Source organism: Eucyclogobius newberryi, unplaced genomic scaffold (assembly GCF_026437365.1).
Source record: "Eucyclogobius newberryi isolate DKJ021-1_F unplaced genomic scaffold, fEucNew1.0.hap1 SCAF_55, whole genome shotgun sequence".
Classification (NCBI taxonomy): domain Eukaryota; kingdom Metazoa; phylum Chordata; class Actinopteri; order Gobiiformes; family Gobiidae; genus Eucyclogobius; species Eucyclogobius newberryi.
The window spans coordinates 438,911-456,594 of NW_027316223.1; the positions used below are offsets into that span (position 1 = coordinate 438,911).

General features: G+C 54.0%; 4 non-coding genes across 4 annotated transcripts; all 4 read right to left on the bottom strand.

Moving 5' to 3' along the window:
* Positions 1 to 952: 952 nt before the first annotated feature.
* On the bottom strand, positions 953 to 1,024 carry trnaq-cug (transfer RNA glutamine (anticodon CUG)). The gene has a single exon. It is a non-coding gene; the product is annotated as a tRNA-Gln (tRNA).
* Positions 1,025 to 1,907: 883 nt separating this feature from the next.
* On the bottom strand, positions 1,908 to 1,980 carry trnaf-gaa (transfer RNA phenylalanine (anticodon GAA)). The gene has a single exon. It is a non-coding gene; the product is annotated as a tRNA-Phe (tRNA).
* Positions 1,981 to 16,853: 14,873 nt separating this feature from the next.
* trnak-cuu (transfer RNA lysine (anticodon CUU)) lies at positions 16,854 to 16,926 on the bottom strand. The gene has a single exon. It is a non-coding gene; the product is annotated as a tRNA-Lys (tRNA).
* A 329-nt stretch (positions 16,927 to 17,255) lies between these two features.
* On the bottom strand, positions 17,256 to 17,365 carry trnal-caa (transfer RNA leucine (anticodon CAA)). Its single transcript has 2 exons — positions 17,328 to 17,365; positions 17,256 to 17,301 (listed from the first exon to the last, which is right to left on the bottom strand). It is a non-coding gene; the product is annotated as a tRNA-Leu (tRNA).
* Between the last annotated feature and the right edge of the window lie 319 nt (positions 17,366 to 17,684).

Sequence of the window (17,684 nt, forward strand, 5' to 3'; positions counted from 1 at the left end):
CCCGCCTATTCCAGAATATCTAATAAAACCAACCAGCATGGGAAATAACAGGGTGAGACGCGGGGGTGAGACGCAGGAGGATCACGTAAGCTGCTTACAACAGCTTGCGTGATCAGTCCCCGCGTTTTCTCCCATGCATGCCATACAAATGTCTGATCTTTCTGTGTCGTTTCATATTCTAAGTTGAATTGTGTTCTCTATGTGTTAAGGAATAGCATCGGGTGTATGTCTCATTTCTTGACACAAAGTCAAAAACAGTCTGCAGTGCCCTGTGAATTTCAGTCCATTATTTTTGAGCAACAGCACAGCCCCAAAACACCTGATAGTGGTTTGCCTGCTGGGTTCTCCAGCAGTTAGCATTTCCTTGTGAATAATGGGCACTTTGACATGGTGTGGTGAAAAAACATATTTTTCCCCTTCAGGCATGTGATTTTGTGGTCTTCCTTAGGGCTGTTCCTACATTTCCACACTCTTGGTCAGACAAAACCAGGTTAACTTCTCGTTCCCATTGGTTTAGAATATACTTAGCAGAACGTTGTCCAGATTACCAATGCATTGAGATCATTTAGAAATGATTCCCCTCGCAAGTTCTGATTGATTGGTTTCAACAAAGATTACTGTCAGAGGATTATAGTGGTCATTTCTTTGTTTCATTTCTTGCTTATAATAAGTCCTATAAAAGTCCTGTCTCTCCAAGTCAAAGGATTCCTTCAACACATCAATGCTTTTCATTTGAGTTTCTTTTGCAATGCGGTGAAACGTTTACGCCTTTTGTAATCCAGGCGTTGAATCATAAGCTTGGTCATAAGAAAACCAACACCAGATTTTAACAGCTTTGTTTAGTTTGTATGCTTTGGTTGGCTCCTTTCAGGGGGTAAGCACAGATTTTACCCAAAGATTCTTCTTGTTTCTGCACTTTTTCAAAAGAGTAACGCTGCTCTCGGGGCACTCAAGGTTCCACCGAGATTTGAACTCGGATCGCTGGATTCAGAGTCCAGAGTGCTAACCATTACACCATGGAACCGCAGACTGGTCATTGGAAGGATAACTTTCATCCAAATCTATAAGTCTTTACATCAATCATCCCTTGCCAAAAAAATGAGAAACAAGGAGTGCAAACAGTGCAAATAATCTTGATGTGCAGCAATACTTTTCCCTCTCTTAATGCAAAGTGTAGCAGCAGTAAACTTGAGGGGGAAAGGTATGGGTTTGAGGGCTCTTCTTGTGGGCTTTTCTGTCCTTGTAAATATTTTTCAGAGTAGGCATTTCCTGTTTACTAAACAGGCCCTTTGACCAAGGAAGCCGCAGCGCCATAATGATTTCCTGGTTTCCTTACATAATTAGATAAAGTGGTTACTTCTGGGATTGTATTTCTTGCTTGCTCTGGCAAGGTGCGCAGTCGTCCCTGGGTGGGCTCCAACCACCAACCTTTCGGTTAACAGCCGAACGCGCTAGCCGATTGCGCCACAGAGATGCATATCCATAAAAGACTTGTCCCTCTAATTGCAATAAGAAATGAAGAAAAACTCTGGATTCAGAGCGCTAACCGCTATACCGTTGAACCACACCTTTCTACAGGATATCCTGTTTTGAAAATAAGTATGACATTTGATCATTGGGCTATATCAAAGAGAGCAGCATTGAAGTAGGCAAACTTCTGCTTCATGGTTTCATTGTGTGGTGGTCATCACATCTGCCCTACACGCAGAAGGTCTTGGGTACAACATTCAGCAAAACCAAACATGTTACCAAACATGTTCATGCTAACAATGTTCCAACGAAAGCATGCTGTTTATGTTTTATAGATCCTTTCCAGGCCATTTATGTCCTGATCTCGCAAAATATCCAATAGACCCAGCATTCCTATTCATTGTATTTTTGAGCAAAGACTAACATTCAGGTACACCTGCCGAAACCCCGGATTGAACCAGGGACCTTTAGATATTCAGTCTAACGCTCTCCCAACTGAGCTATTTCGGCTACTTTATCGAATAAATTAGGCAAGGGAGGGAAACGTGTGGCATAACGTAGCGAGAAAATGAACTATTTCTGTGTGTCCTTTTTTCTTTTCTTTTGATTAAACATAAAACAATACAGGACACGACCAGGGAGCAAAAATTGTAATTAAAAGAACTTAATAGTTACATAAAACATAACATAACATAACATAACATAACATAACATAAAATAAAAACAAAATCACCTTTAAATGAAAATAGGGGCCCACTTGGTCCAAGTCAATAAAATTAGTGCTTATCCAAATTAAGCCTGAATGTCACTGTTTTCCATTCATCCAATGTCTAATGTCTGTTACTATGTCAGTCAAGTCTTTGATCGTTGGCGTGGTTGGTGTCGAGCATTTCTTTGTGATGGCCTTTTTCTCTACAGCCAAAAGTATGTTCCAAGGGTATCCATTTATTGTGTCCATGGCAGGAGTGTTGAGGCCCAAGTACATAGTTTTAAATTTGAGTGGGATGGCAAAGTCAAAAACAGTCTGCAGTGCCCTGTGAATTTCAGTCCATTATTTTTGAGCAACAGCACAGCCCCAAAACACCTGATAGTGGTTTGCCTGCTGGGTTCTCCAGCAGTTAGCATTTCCTTGTGAATAATGGGCACTTTGACATGGTTTGGTGAAAAAAACATATTTTTCCCCTTCAGGCATGTGATTTTGTGGTCTTCCTCAGGGCTGTTCCTACATTTCCACACTCTTGGTCAGACAAAACCAGGTTAACCCTTTAGGCGCCAGAGATTATGGATGAAATAAATGTATAAATAAAAAACTTCCTGAGATACAGAGAACTGAAGCCGGGGCACAGCTCTGGGTCGGCAGTGCCCCTGGAGGCCCGTAGAAGCTCCACACTCCAGTTGATTCTTGGATAAAAGTGCACCCAGCCGGTCTCGAACTCGCGTGAGGCGGAGCAGGGTTCACACACCCCGCACACGGCCAGACTTTGCCCGGCCAGGGAGCACCTTCTGCAGGTCGGAGGCTCCGGGTCGGAGCCCCTGGAGCCTGGAGCCCTCACTGGGCCCCGAACTCGGCTGCCGGAGGCAGTGCAGTGCCTCATGGATAAAGGTGCACCCAGCCGGTCTCGAACTCGCGTGAGGCGGAGCAGGGTTCACCCACCCCGCACACGGCCAGACTTTGCCCGGCCAGGGAGCACCTTCTGCGGGTCGGAGGCTCCGGGTCGGAGCCCCTGGAGCCTGGAGCCCTCACTGGGCCCCGAACTCGGCTGCCGGAGGCAGTGCAGTGCCTCATGGATAAAGGTGCACCCAGCCGGTCTCGAACTCGCGTGAGGCGGAGCAGGGTTCACCCACCCCGCACACGGCCAGACTTTGCCCGGCCAGGGAGCACCTTCTGCGGGTCGGAGGCTCCGGGTCGGAGCCCCTGGAGCCTGGAGCCCTCACTGGGCCCCGAACTCGGCTGCCGGAGGCAGTGCAGTGCCTCATGGATAAAGGTGCACCCAGCCGGTCTCGAACGGAACGGCCCAGCACTCACCACAGAGGCTCGCGCCGGCCCCGGCCCACCTTTCGTCCCCGGGTACCCACACTTAAGCACCCCCACACGAGCTACACACCCTTGGTGCAGCCCCCTGGAAGTCCGTGCCCTTGGTACTCTGAGCCACTTTAAAAGATAAAAAGCACCAGGACCCCAAGGCCCTGGCTCCCCTGTCCCCTACACCACACTTGGAGGCAGGGCCCTTGCCCTCCACTGGCTGCCCCCGCGCCCAATGTACTCCATAACCGAAGAAGAGAGGGGGGACCCGGAGGCCGGCCTACTAGGGTAACAGGTTTAATTTAGAGCCGGGGCTCTGGACCACAAATGCCTACAACCCCGCAGTGCGCAGGAGCCTTCGAAGCTGGATGAAACCAGAACGGGGCCCTACGATGGCGGTGACCAGCCACAGTTGATAGCAAAGTGAGCCCTGGACAGGCGCTGCATTTGACAAACTCAGAGACGAGGAAGGGACCGGAGTCGGACCAAATATATCATCTGGCGCTGTGTCCAGCGTGAGGGTGAGCCAGCGCAAATCAGGACCACAAATGCCTACAACCCCGCAGTGCGCAGGAGCCTTCGAAGCTGGATGAAACCAGAACGGGGCCCTACGATGGCGGTGACCAGCCACAGTTGATAGCAAAGTGAGCCCTGGACAGGCGCTGCATTTGACAAACTCAGAGACGAGGAAGGGACCGGAGTCGGACCAAATATATCATCTGGCGCTGTGTCCAGCGTGAGGGTGAGCCAGCGCAAATCAGGACCACAAATGCCTACAACCCCGCAGTGCGCAGGAGCCTTCGAAGCTGGATGAAACCAGAACGGGGCCCTACGATGGCGGTGACCAGCCACAGTTGATAGCAAAGTGAGCCCTGGACAGGCGCTGCATTTGACAAACTCAGAGACGAGGAAGGGACCGGAGTCGGACCAAAAGTATGCGCCGGCCCTGCCCCCCGCCCCGCGCAGAGCCATCGGACACGTTGAGGCTGAAGGGGACTGGCGCAGAGCCCTTGGGCCCAGGGGCAAAGCGCAGCCATCATCCTTCAAGCCGCGCCTCCTGCTGCGCGGGGGTGAGTGACAATGGGCCCGGACTGTGTTCCAACCGGACGCGTTGAGGCTGAAGGGGACTGGCTCAGAGCACCTGGCACAGGGGCTAAGCACAGCCATCATCCTTCAAGCCGCGCGTCCTTCAGTGCGGGGGTGAGTGACGGTCCCATCTCCGGAGACAAGGGGCCAGGCGCGGGGGAAGCCAGTCAGACTGACGCCCCGCGCCTGGTGGGACCTCTGTCTCGGCCTCGCTTCCAACGTGTCCGGCGTGAGGTTAGCCGGAGCAAACCACAGCCGCAAAATGTAAACAAAACCGCAGTGCGCAGGAGCCTTCGAAGCTGGATAAAACCAGAATGGGGCCCTACGATGGCGGGTCATGTGTGCCCGTCGACCAAGCTCCTTGTCTGGTATACATAGAACCATGATTTGTACCATTTTCATGGTTGATTCATGCTCACGCGAGTTCGAGACCGGCTGGGTGCACTTTTATCCATGAGGCACTGCACTGCCTCCGGCAGCCGAGTTCGGGGCCCGGTGAGGGCTCCAGGCTCCAGGGGCTCCGACCCGGAGCCTCCGACCCGCAGAAGGTGCTCCCTGGCCGGGCAAAGTCTGGCCGTGTGCGGGGTGGATGGCCCTGGGTCTGGGCGAAGCTAAGATCACGGAGCGGGTCACCTCCGCGTACAGCCCGTGGTCAGCGTGACACTGTGCTCTGCCCCGAGCAATCAGAGCAAACAGCAAGCTTCTGGAAGTGCCCGCGAGTCTGGTAAAATCAAGCCGAAAATAGACCCTCTCATGCCCGGTCTGAGCGGCGCTTAGAGTGCGGAGGAGCGCGGAGCGCGGGGCTCCATTCAGAGGCTCCGTGATCCGCCTTACAACCAGCTCTCACCTCCACGTACAGCCCGTGGTCAGCGTGACACTGTGCTCTGCCCCGAGCAATCAGAGCAAACAGCAAGCTTCTGGAAGTGCCCGCGAGTCTGGTAAAATCAAGCCGAAAATAGACCCTCTCATGCCCGGTCTGAGCGGCGCTTAGAGCGCGGAGGAGCGCGGAGCGCGGGGCTCCATTCAGAGGCTCCGTGATCCGACGCTCACCTCCGCACCTCCGAACCATGACTTGAGATTACGGCTGTGAAGGAGCCTTGGAAGCTGGATAAAACCAGAACGGGGCCCATCGATCGCGGTTCTCGTGTGTCCGTCAAACGAGCTCCTCCCCCGGTAGCCGCACAACCAGGAAATGTACCTGTTTCGATTGCGAAAAACGTCATTCTCAAAAACCGCCCGCCCGTCCCTCCCAGCATTACCATTTTGCACATCCCGCGTGAGAGCAGCGTAGGAATTTCTCGGGAGCAGCGTGATTTAGCCCGGGACTCTTGAGCTGAACGCTTATTTCCACGAGCCCAAAAAATGACTAAGTCCAACGGTATATAGTGTACTATTGCCGAAAAACGACAGAGTCGCTCGGGTATAGTGTACTATTGCCGAAAAATGACAGAGTCTTTTCAGGTATAGTGTACTATTTCGGTTTTTACTCTAAGTCCCTCAGGGGCATATGGTGCTATACTATGATGGTCAGATCACCTCCAGGCCCCAGGGGAGTGCTTTTCTGGGGGCAAACAGTGCACTGATGATGGGGGATTATTTCATTTTGCTCATTTTGGTGTTTTTTCACATTTTAACCCATTTTCACCCCTTTTGCTCACAACTTCATACTACGGCCCGGAAAAACGACAGAGTCCCTCGGGTATAGTGTACTATTGCCGAAAAACGACAGAGTCTTTTCAGGCATAGTGTACTATTTCGGTTTTTACTCTAAGTCCCTCAGGGGCATATGGTGCTATACTCTGATGGTCAGATCACCTCCAGGCCCCAGGGGAGTGCTTTTCTGGGGGCAAACAGTGCACTGATGATGGGGGATTATTTCATTTTGCTCATTTTGGTGTTTTTTCACATTTTAACCCATTTTCACCCATTTTGCTCACCCCGCACTCTGCCGCATATGAGGCCGGGGAAGGGCCACTCTGGCTGGGCATGGCCTCCGCTGAGCACCCCCTGGAACCCCTGGAGCCCCCGGAGCACCTCCAGAGCCACCCCCCACTCCTCCAGACTCTGCCCGGGGAAGGGCCACTCTGGCTGGGCATGGCCTCCACTGAGCACCCCCTGGAGCCCCCGGAGCACCTCCAGAGCCACCCCCCACTCTCCCCAGACTATGCCCGGGGAAGGGCCACTCTGGCTGGGCATGGCCTCCGCCGAGCACCCCCTGGAACCCCTGGAGCTCCTCCAGAGCCACCCCCCACTCCTCCAGACTCACCCCGGGGAAGGGCCACTCTGGCTGGGCATGGCCTCCACTGAGCACCCCCTGGAGCCCCCGGAGCACCTCCAGAGCCACCCCCCACTCTCCCCAGATTCTGCCCGGAGAAGGGCCACTCTGGCTGGGCATGGCCTCCGCTGAGCACCCCCTGGAGCCCCCGGAGCACCTCCAGAGCCACCCCCCACTCTCCCCAGACTCACCCCAGGGAAGGGCCACTCTGGCTGGGCATGGCCTCCGCTGAGCACCCCCTGGAACCCCTGGAGCCCCCGGAGCACCTCCAGAGCCACCCCCCACTCCTCCAGACTCTGCCCGGGGAAGGGACACTCTGGCTGGGCATGGCCTCCACTGAGCACCCCCTGGAGCCCCCGGAGCACCTCCAGAGCCACCCCCCACTCTCCCCAGACTATCCCCGGGGAAGGGCCACTCTGGCTGGGCATGGCCTCCGCCGAGCACCCCCTGGAGCCCCCGGAGCACCTCCAGAGCCACCCCCCACCCCTCCAGACTCTGCCCGGGGAAGGGACACTCTGGCTGGGCATGGCCTCCACTGAGCACCCCCTGGAGCCCCCGGAGCACCTCCAGAGCCACCCCCCACTCTCCCCAGACTATGCCCGGGGAAGGGCCACTCTGGCTGGGCATGGCCTCCACTGAGCACCCCCTGGAGCCCCCGGAGACCCTCCAGAGCCACCCCCCACTCTCCCCAGACTCACCCCGGGGAAGGTCCACTCTGGCTGGGCATGGCCTCCGCCGAGCACCCCCTGGAGCCCCCGGAGCACCCCCAGGGCCACCCCCCCACTCCACCAGACTCAGCCCCGACCCGGGCACACTCTTCCCCGGGTCCTGGGCTCCGGGACTCCGGGGATGACCACCGGGGACCAGGCTCTCCCTCCGAACCCGGGGACCCACCCTTAAGCACCCCCTCGCGGGCTAAACCCCTTAGGGGCAGCCGCCTGGAAGCCCGTGCCCTTGGTACTCTTAACCACACTTTGAAATTTTTCGAGTATAGTGTACTATTTCAGTTTTTACTCTAAGTCCCTCAGGGGCATAGTGTACTATACTATGATGGTCAGATCACCTCCAGGCCCCAGGGGAGTGCTTTTCTGGGGTCAAACAGTGCACTGATGATGGGGGATTATTTCATTTTGCTCATTTTGGTGTTTTTTCACATTTTAACCCATTTTCACCCCTTTTGCTCACAACTTCGTACTACGGCCCGGAAAAACGACAGAGTCGATGGGTATAGTGTACTATTGCCGAAAAATGACAGAGTCTTTTCGGGTATAGTGTACTATTTCGGTTTTTACTCTAAGTCCCTCAGGGGCATAGGGTGCTATACTATGATGGTCAGATCACCTCCAGGCCCCAGGGGAGTGCTTTTCTGGGGTCAAACAGTGCACTGATGATGGGGGATTATTTCATTTTGCTCATTTTGGTGTTTTTTCACATTTTAACCCATTTTCACCCATTTTGCTCACCCCGCACTCTGCCGCATATGAGGCCGGGGAAGGGCCACTCTGGCTGGGCATGGCCTCCGCTGAGCACCCCCTGGAGCCCCTGGAGCCCCCGGAGACCCTCCAGAGCCACCCCCCACTCCTCCAGACTCACCCCGGGGAAGGGACACTCTGGCTGGGCATGGCCTCCGCCGAGCAGCCCCTGGAGCCCCCGGAGACCCTCCAGAGCCACCCCCCACTCTCCCCAGACTCACCCCGGGGAAGGTCCACTCTGGCTGGGCATGGCCTCCACCAAGCACCCCCTGGAGCCCCCCGGAGCACCTCCAGAGCCACCCCCCACTCCTCCAGACTCACCCCGGGGAAGGGACACTCTACCTGGGCATGGCCTCCACTGAGCACCCCCTGGAGCCCCCGGAGCACCTCCAGAGCCACCCCCCACTCTCCCCAGACTATGCCCGGGGAAGGGCCACTCTGGCTGGGCATGGCCTCCGCCGAGCACCCCCTGGAGCCCCCGGAGCACCTCCAGAGCCACCCCCCACTCCTCCAGACTCTGCCCGGGGAAGGGACACTCTGGCTGGGCATGGCCTCCACTGAGCACCCCCTGGAGCCCCCGGAGACCCTCCAGAGCCACCCCCCACTCTCCCCAGACTATGCCCGGGGAAGGGCCACTCTGGCTGGGCATGGCCTCCACTGAGCACCCCCTGGAGCCCCCGGAGCACCTCCAGAGCCACCCCCCACTCTCCCCAGACTATGCCCGGGGAAGGGCCACTCTGGCTGGGCATGGCCTCCGCCGAGCACCCCCTGGAACCCCTGGAGCTCCTCCAGAGCCACCCCCCACTCCTCCAGACTCACCCCGGGGAAGGGCCACTCTGGCTGGGCATGGCCTCCACTGAGCACCCCCTGGAGCCCCCGGAGCACCTCCAGAGCCACCCCCCACTCTCCCCAGACTATGCCCGGGGAAGGGCCACTCTGGCTGGGCATGGCCCCCACTGAGCACCCCCTGGAACCCCTGGAGCCCCCGGAGCACCTCCAGAGCCACCCCCCACTCCTCCAGACTCTGCCCGGGGAAGGGCCACTCTGGCTGGGCATGGCCTCCACTGAGCACCCCCTGGAGCCCCCGGAGCACCTCCAGAGCCACCCCCCACTCTCCCCAGACTATGCCCGGGGAAGGGCCACTCTGGCTGGTCATGGCCTCCACTGAGCACCCCCTGGAGCCCCCGGAGCACCTCCAGAGCCACCCCCCACTCTCCCCAGACTATGCCCGGGGAAGGGCCACTCTGGCTGGGCATGGCCTCCGCCGAGCACCCCCTGGAACCCCTGGAGCCCCTCCAGAGCCACCCCCCACTCCTCCAGACTCACCCCGGGGAAGGGCCACTCTGGCTGGGCATGGCCTCCACTGAGCACCCCCTGGAGCCCCCGGAGCACCTCCAGAGCCACCCCCCACTCTCCCCAGACTATGCCCGGGGAAGGGCCACTCTGGCTGGGCATGGCCTCCGCCGAGCACCCCCTGGAACCCCTGGAGCTCCTCCAGAGCCACCCCCCACTCTCCCCAGACTCACCCCGGGGAAGGGCCACTCTGGCTGGGCATGGTCTCCACCAAGCACCCCCTGGAGCCCCCGGAGCACCTCCAGAGCCACCCCCCACTCCTCCAGACTCACCCCGGGGAAGGGACACTCTGGCTGGGCATGGCCTCGGCCGAGCACCCCCTGGAGCCCCCGGAGCACCCCCAGAGCCACCCCCCACTCTCCCCAGACTCACCCCGGGGAAGGGACACTCTGGCTGGGCATGGCCTCCACTGAGCACCCCCTGGAGCCCCCGGAGCACCTCCAGAGCCACCCCCCACTCTCCCCAGACTATGCCCGGGGAAGGGCCACTCTGGCTGGGCATGGCCTCCGCCGAGCACCCCCTGGAGCCCCCGGAGCACCTCCAGAGCCACCCCCCACTCCTCCAGACTCTGCCCGGGGAAGGGACACTCTGGCTGGGCATGGCCTCCACTGAGCACCCCCTGGAGCCCCCGGAGCACCTCCAGAGCCACCCCCCACTCTCCCCAGACTATGCCCGGGGAAGGGCCACTCTGGCTGCGCATGGCCTCCACTGAGCACCCCCTGGACCCCCCGGAGACCCTCCAGAGCCACCCCCCACTCTCCCCAGACTCACCCCGGGGAAGGTCCACTCTGGCTGGGCATGGCCTCCGCCGAGCACCCCCTGGAGCCCCCGGAGCACCCCCAGAGCCACCCCCCACTCTCCCCAGACTCACCCCGGGGAAGGGACACTCTGGCTGGGCATGGCCTCCACTGAGCACCCCCTGGAACCCCTGGAGCCCCGGGAGCACCTCCAGAGCCACCCCCCACTCTCCCCAGACTCTGCCCGGGGAAGGGCCACTCTGGCTGGGCATGGCCTCCGCCGAGCACCCCCTGGAACCCCCGGAGCACCTCCAGAGCCACCCCCCACTCCTCCAGACTCACCCCGGGGAAGGGCAACTCTGGCTGGGCATGGCCCCCACTGAGCACCCCCTGGAACCCCTGGAGCCCCCGGAGCACCTCCAGAGCCACCCCCCACTCCTCCAGACTCTGCCCGGGGAAGGGACACTCTGGCTGGGCATGGCCTCCACTGAGCACCCCCTGGAGCCCCCGGAGCACCTCCAGAGCCACCCCCCACTCTCCCCAGACTATGCCCGGGGAAGGGCCACTCTGGCTGGGCATGGCCTCCGCCGAGCACCCCCTGGAGCCCCCGGAGCACCTCCAGAGCCACCCCCCACTCCTCCAGACTCTGCCCGGGGAAGGGACACTCTGGCTGGGCATGGCCTCCACTGAGCACCCCCTGGAGCCCCCGGAGCACCTCCAGAGCCACCCCCCACTCTCCCCAGACTATGCCCGGGGAAGGGCCACTCTGGCTGGGCATGGCCTCCACTGAGCACCCCCTGGAGCCCCCGGAGACCCTCCAGAGCCACCCCCCACTCTCCCCAGACTCACCCCGGGGAAGGTCCACTCTGGCTGGGCATGGCCTCCGCCGAGCACCCCCTGGAGACCCCGGAGCACCCCCAGGGCCACCCCCCCACTCCACCAGACTCAGCCCCGACCCGGGCACACTCTTCCCCGGGTCCTGGGCTCCGGGACTCCGGGGATGACCACCGGGGACCAGGCTCTCCCTCCGAACCCGGGGACCCACCCTTAAGCACCCCCTCGCGGGCTAAACCCCTTAGGGGCAGCCGCCTGGAAGCCCGTGCCCTTGGTACTCTGACATGGAAGCCCGTGCCCTTTGTACTCTTAACCACACTTTGAAATTTTTCGAGTATAGTGTACTATTTCGGTTTTTACTCTAAGTCCCTCAGGGGCATAGTGTACTATACTATGATGGTCAGATCACCTCCAGGCCCCAGGGGAGTGCTTTTCTGGGGTCAAACAGTGCACTGATGATGGGAGATTATTTCATTTTGCTCATTTTGGTGTTTTTTCACATTTTAACCCATTTTCACCCCTTTTGCTCACAACCTCGTACTACGGCCCGGAAAAACGACAGAGTCGATGGGTATAGTGTACTATTGCCGAAAAATGACAGAGTCTTTTCGGGTATAGTGTACTATTTCGGTTTTTACTCTAAGTCCCTCAGGGGCATAGGGTGCTATACTATGATGGTCAGATCACCTCCAGGCCCCAGGGGAGTGCTTTTCTGGGGTCAAACAGTGCACTGATGATGGGGGATTATTTCATTTTGCTCATTTTGGTGTTTTTTCACATTTTAACCCATTTTCACCCCTTTTGCTCACAACTTCATACTACGGCCCGGGAAAACGACAGAGTCGATGGGCATAGTGTACTATTGCCGAAAAACGACAGAGTCCCTCGGGTATAGTGTACTATTGCCGAAAAACGACAGAGTCCCTCGGGTATAGTGTACTATTGCCGAAAAACGACAGAGTCCCTCGGGTATAGTGTACTATTGCCGAAAAACGACAGAGTCCCTCGGGTATAGTGTACTATTGCCGAAAAACGACAGAGTCCCTCGGGTATAGTGTACTATTGGCTGGAAGCTCGGTTTTTTTTCTAAGTCCAGCAGGGGTATATGGTACTATATTCTGGTGGTCAGATCACCTCCAGGCCCCAGGGGAGTGCTTTTCTGGGGGCAAACTGTGCACTGATGATGGGGGATTATTTCATTTTGCTCATTTTGGTGTTTTTTCACATTTTAACCCATTTTCACCCCTTTTGCTCACATCTTCAAACTCGGGCCCTGATTACAAGTTCTGACCAAATGATGACAAACACGGTATTTATTATGTATTTTTTTCATTTTTTTATTTTTCCAACTTATACATCCATCATTGGTGCCAGGCAGGTTGTGGAGAAAGCAGTGAAGAAAGGAGAGAGCCATCACAGAAAAGATGTCCATCCAGGGTCAAGGTACCCTGCACTTTTACATATCCAAATGACAGCATTTAAAGTTTTTTAGCGTATGGTATCTCTCGTTGCATGGAACCGCACAGAGAGACGCCACACTGACGGCACCTGTACTTTGTTTGCCGCCTGCCTTTGGTACGAGAGCGGTCAGAGCACACGGCGCAGTCTGGACGTCCCTCTGCTTGACAAAGCCAATGACGCTCTGTGAGTCTCTGTGGCATTTCACCCTCCGGTCTTGAGCGCCTCTCTTGTTTTTTGGAGTGATCAGCCAGTAATGCATCAATAATGTTCTGAATGTAAACCTTTAAAGGTTTGTGTGGGCCTGGAGTGGATTTGGTGTATATGATGTGTGAGTTGACAATACTTATGCTTATAATGGCATTGAATATGCGATGATACCATTTCCGGGACCTGTGTGGAAAGAGGTATGTCTTCATCCTCTGGTCAGCAGTGTCCACTCCACCCATGTAGGCGTTGTACTGGTCGACACATACAGGTCTTTTGATGTCACGGAAGCCAGTGTCATCTGTCTTGGATCGGATCCTCCTCTGAACACAATCATTTCCATGGACTGTGGACAACATGGTGAGACGTTTAGTATCGTGCCAAGCACAAGCCAGGAGTTTTCCCTTTCTGCAAAAAACTGGGTCATCTCCTTTTTTCAGCTGTAAGACACTTTTACCAAGGCATTTTGGCATCCCCAACCTGGTAATCCTTACCGTCCCACACAGTCCAGTTTCCAAATCTGCTAATTCATTTGCAATTACAGGCGAGGTATAGTAACTGTCCATGTAAATCTCGTGTCCTTTGCCCGTAAAGGGAGAAACCAACTCACGGACAACTGCGTGTGTTGCACTGATGTTGCTTGCATTATTTTTGTACTGTCCAGTGTGCATTGACCAGCGCAAAACATACCCTGAAAAGCTTTCACTCAGGGCATACACTCTATAGCCATATGTGTCAGGTTTATTCGGAGAGTAACATTTTAGTGAAGATCTCCCCTTAAAAGCTATTGTCATTTCATCTAAAGAAAGCTCCTTGATTGGACTGTAAACTGCTGCAAATTTGGGAATAATCAAATCTATTATTGGGCGGACTTTGAACAGTTTATCGTGCCCGGGCTCGCCTGTTCTCACATAATCATTATTGTTGACAAAATGAAAGAACGAAAGAATGATTTCAAATCTGTTTCTTGACATTACATTTCCAAATCCAGGCGTTTGTGTAAGCCAAAATGTTCCCCAGTAATCCTCGATTTCAGGTTTCTCAACAAGGCCCATGGAGAGATGCAAAGCGAAGAAAGCTTTCATTTCGGTGACTGATACATCATACCACTCAAGAAATCTTGAATGTGGCTTCAGAATCATAGGTGCCATACACTGATGTGCATATCTATTTGTCTCATCAGTAATGAAAGTCCAAAACTGATCGGTCAGAAAGAGTGACAGAATATCAAATGGATTAGCATCCGTCAGATCCATCTCTCCTGTGTAGCCAACTGGGTCTTCAAAAGGTTTGATCCATGCCTCAAATACCTCGACCTCTCTCAGCATGTCCCAGCTCTCATCCACCGGGCAAGTTTTACTGCAGCCACTGGTTCCACTGGTTCCTCGCCTCCGTCTGTCCTTTGCACCTGTCCGTTGTTTCGAAGTCCCTTCATCTCCACTTGGAAATCCATCGTCACTCTCGGGGAGATAATTTCCTTCAGAGTCAGAATCTGCTGTAAATTGCATGCCACGTGTACTTCCTCCAGCCATTTTTTTCCTTACCGGATCTGCCCTAGATCATACCTGGCTAATAAGAGGAAGTTGCACCGAACCGACCAATGACTGAAGTTATTCATTTTCTACTATTATTTCATAAATTTCCTTGTACGGTAAAGTCGCATTTCTGCGACTTTGGCGCTTAAAGGGTTAGTTTGTGTGAACTGTGAGTATACAGAATCAGATCCGTTATTACAGTAGCACAAATGACCGTACCTATACTTTGGTAAAAAAACACATCAAACTGCTGTCTCTTTTTAAAGGAGTTTGATGTGGTTGTTGTCACATCAAACTACTGCGTCCTTTAAAAGTCCACATCAAGCTAATGCTTCGTTTTAAAGTCTATTGCAATTGAGATGTCAGTCGAGAGCCGTAACAGCAGTAGTGCATCCAAGAAAGCTGTGTATTGAATGGATATAGAACCTTTAGTGAAGCAGGAGCCAACAGGCTATTCACATCCTTGTGTAGGGTCTCAAACTACAGGTATTCAGTTTACGATTAAGGAAGATTTCTTAGCAGAAACGAGACAAGACGGGGCACCAGGGTAAAACCCAAAAAGCTAAGATACGGTCCTTAATCGCGCTCGTTAAAAGGTCTGAAGGGTGTTTCACGATTCAGGGACTTACGCATAGTCTAATCAAACAAACAATAGTCAATAACTCTTTCGTGTAGTTTATTTATCAAAAGGGCAATCAAAAAGGGCACCGGAGCAGAAATGCGCACAGGTAAATCACAGGTGATGTTATATCAGATTTAACAGCAGATTTCATGCAGATAATGTTAAACCAGGGTTTTGCCTTTGATAATCAAACGTGTCTATGCTAATCTATATCAAAAAGAGGGAAAGTGAGAAGCTAAGGGAGGAGGAACAGCTGAGTTCTACCCAAATCACGCCACAAAAGAACCGCACACTGAAGTCGGCTTACGATTTTGTAGAACTCGGTCCGGCTGGTCCTTGTCCGCGGACGAGATCCGTGGCGAGGCAGCGGCGTGGAGCGGTGTGGCGGGCGAAGGCAGTGGCGTGCCGCGATATCCGTGACGCGGGGCGGCAGCGGTGGCGCGAGGCGGCGCGTGGAGCGGTGTGGCGGGCGAAGGCAGTGGCGTGCCGCGATGTCCGTGACGCGGGGCGGCAGCGGTGGCGCGAGGTGGCGCGTGGCGATGTCCGGGAGTTCCTTAGCGGTAGAACGCTTTAGCTGCGTGTTAGCTCCTCACGCGGCCTTTACGCAGATGAGAACGTAGCGCTGATCCACGTACACGGGGTAGATTACTTCAAAAATAGTAGAAGCGAAGTAGAAAAGAAAGTCTCTGTCCGGTTTAGCGCTTAAGCTTAGTTCCAGGTGTTTCCAGGTGTTTTCAGAGTTCAGGGGGGCGATGAGGCTGGCCTAGTCTTGTCGACCCACGTGGCGGACGCTTTGTTGAGACAAAGGAAAAGTAAACAGGCTGGTCCGTGGAGACGGCTTCAAAGAGATAGACAAAGGCTTGAACAAAAAAAAAGGAAGAAGAGAGCAAGAAGAGAAGAGAGGAGAAGAGAGCGTTCCAAGCTCGGAGCGTCTTTTTGTCACCTAGCGCCGCAGGGCACGCTGGGAGCGAAAGGGGCGGGCGCTACTGCGACGACACGTTAAACACTTTTGGCAGTTTGTGCACATTATTCCTTGAGGTAGATACATTTTACATCTTCTTTCACCTGTGATGGGCACTCGAGTTAAAGCATTGGGAATATAAAACCTTAAACAGTGGAAAAATACGTAACACAAGGTGAAACATGAGGTGTACGGAGTTGATTCGGACAAACATTCATGGCATAATCACATAAAACATAGTTTTCATCGGGGCGTCCTCCTGTAAGACTGTGGGGGAGAAGGTCTGTTATCGCCAAAGTCACAGCGGCTCCCTGCGGTGAGGGAGAGAGGGAGAAAGAAAACCCCCCAATGTTCAAAGAGAGTTTTTCTGTTATCTGGCCGTGGAATATCCATCTCCATTCCCCTACACTTGCAATGAGGTCAAATATAGGACAAACCCATTGTCAGGAGTGGGATTAGAACCCATTCCTCCACTTGTAGACCAAATTTGCTTACGCTTAGGTAGGAGTTTACCTTGACCCTGACACCTTGGACATTTCAGCGATGCTGACATTGAGCTCCCTTATCTCGAAGATAACGTTCCAAAAATCAGTACAAAGTAAATGCTTTGGCAACCTTACACTAGATGAAGTCTTTCCAATTATGTACAGTCCATATAAAGAGATGACTTTAACAGGTGATGAGAATTGAGTGAAATAGTTCAAATCTCATTGTTACAGAGGGTTTAATTCTTCTTCTTTCGGTTCCAACAGAAGAAAATTTATGACCAAGATTTCACCGGTTGTAATGGCGAGCAGTCCATAAAGCTTAAAATCAACTCCGCCCAACGTGGGGCTCGAATCCACGACCCTGAGATTAAGAGTCTCATGCTCTACCGACTGAGCTAGCCAGGCTGGCTGCCCAAAAGGCAAAAAAAGGTCATAATGAAAACCCAGAATTTTTCAGTACTAAGTGGTAAATTAATCTGTCACTTTAATTTCTCAGTGAGTGGTCACAATTACAGTATAAGACATATGATACAGTTCACTCTGAATGTACTCAATGCTTTGACAGTACAGCATCTACGTAGTAGATTGGCCATCACATCACAATTCATCATTGGAAGTAACACTTCATTTGAAATCTTAAGCCAATACGACAATTTTTCATCCATTGTCACACATATGTGCTTGTAAATTAGGGTGTAAAAATGGCTTCCTTTCCAAAGGAAATATTTTTTTTTTGTCAGGAGTGGGATTTGAACCCACGCCTCCATTCAGAGACCAGAATCCCCTGTGGCGAGGAAGGAGTTTACCTTGAGTCTGGCGCCTTAGACCGCTCGGCCATCCTGACACTTTATTTATGTGAACTGTGAGTATACAGAATCAGATCCGTTATTACAGTAGCACAAATGACCGTACCTATACTTTGGTAAAAAAACACATCAAACTGCTGTCTCTTTTTAAAGGAGTTTGATGTGGTTGTTGTCACATCAAACTACTGCGTCCTTTAAAAGTCCACATCAAGCTAATGCTTCGTTTTAAAGTCTATTGCAATTGAGATGTCAGTCGAGAGCCGTAACAGCAGTAGTGCATCCAAGAAAGCTGTGTATTGAATGGATATAGAACCTTTAGTGAAGCAGGAGCCAACAGGCTATTCACATCCTTGTGTA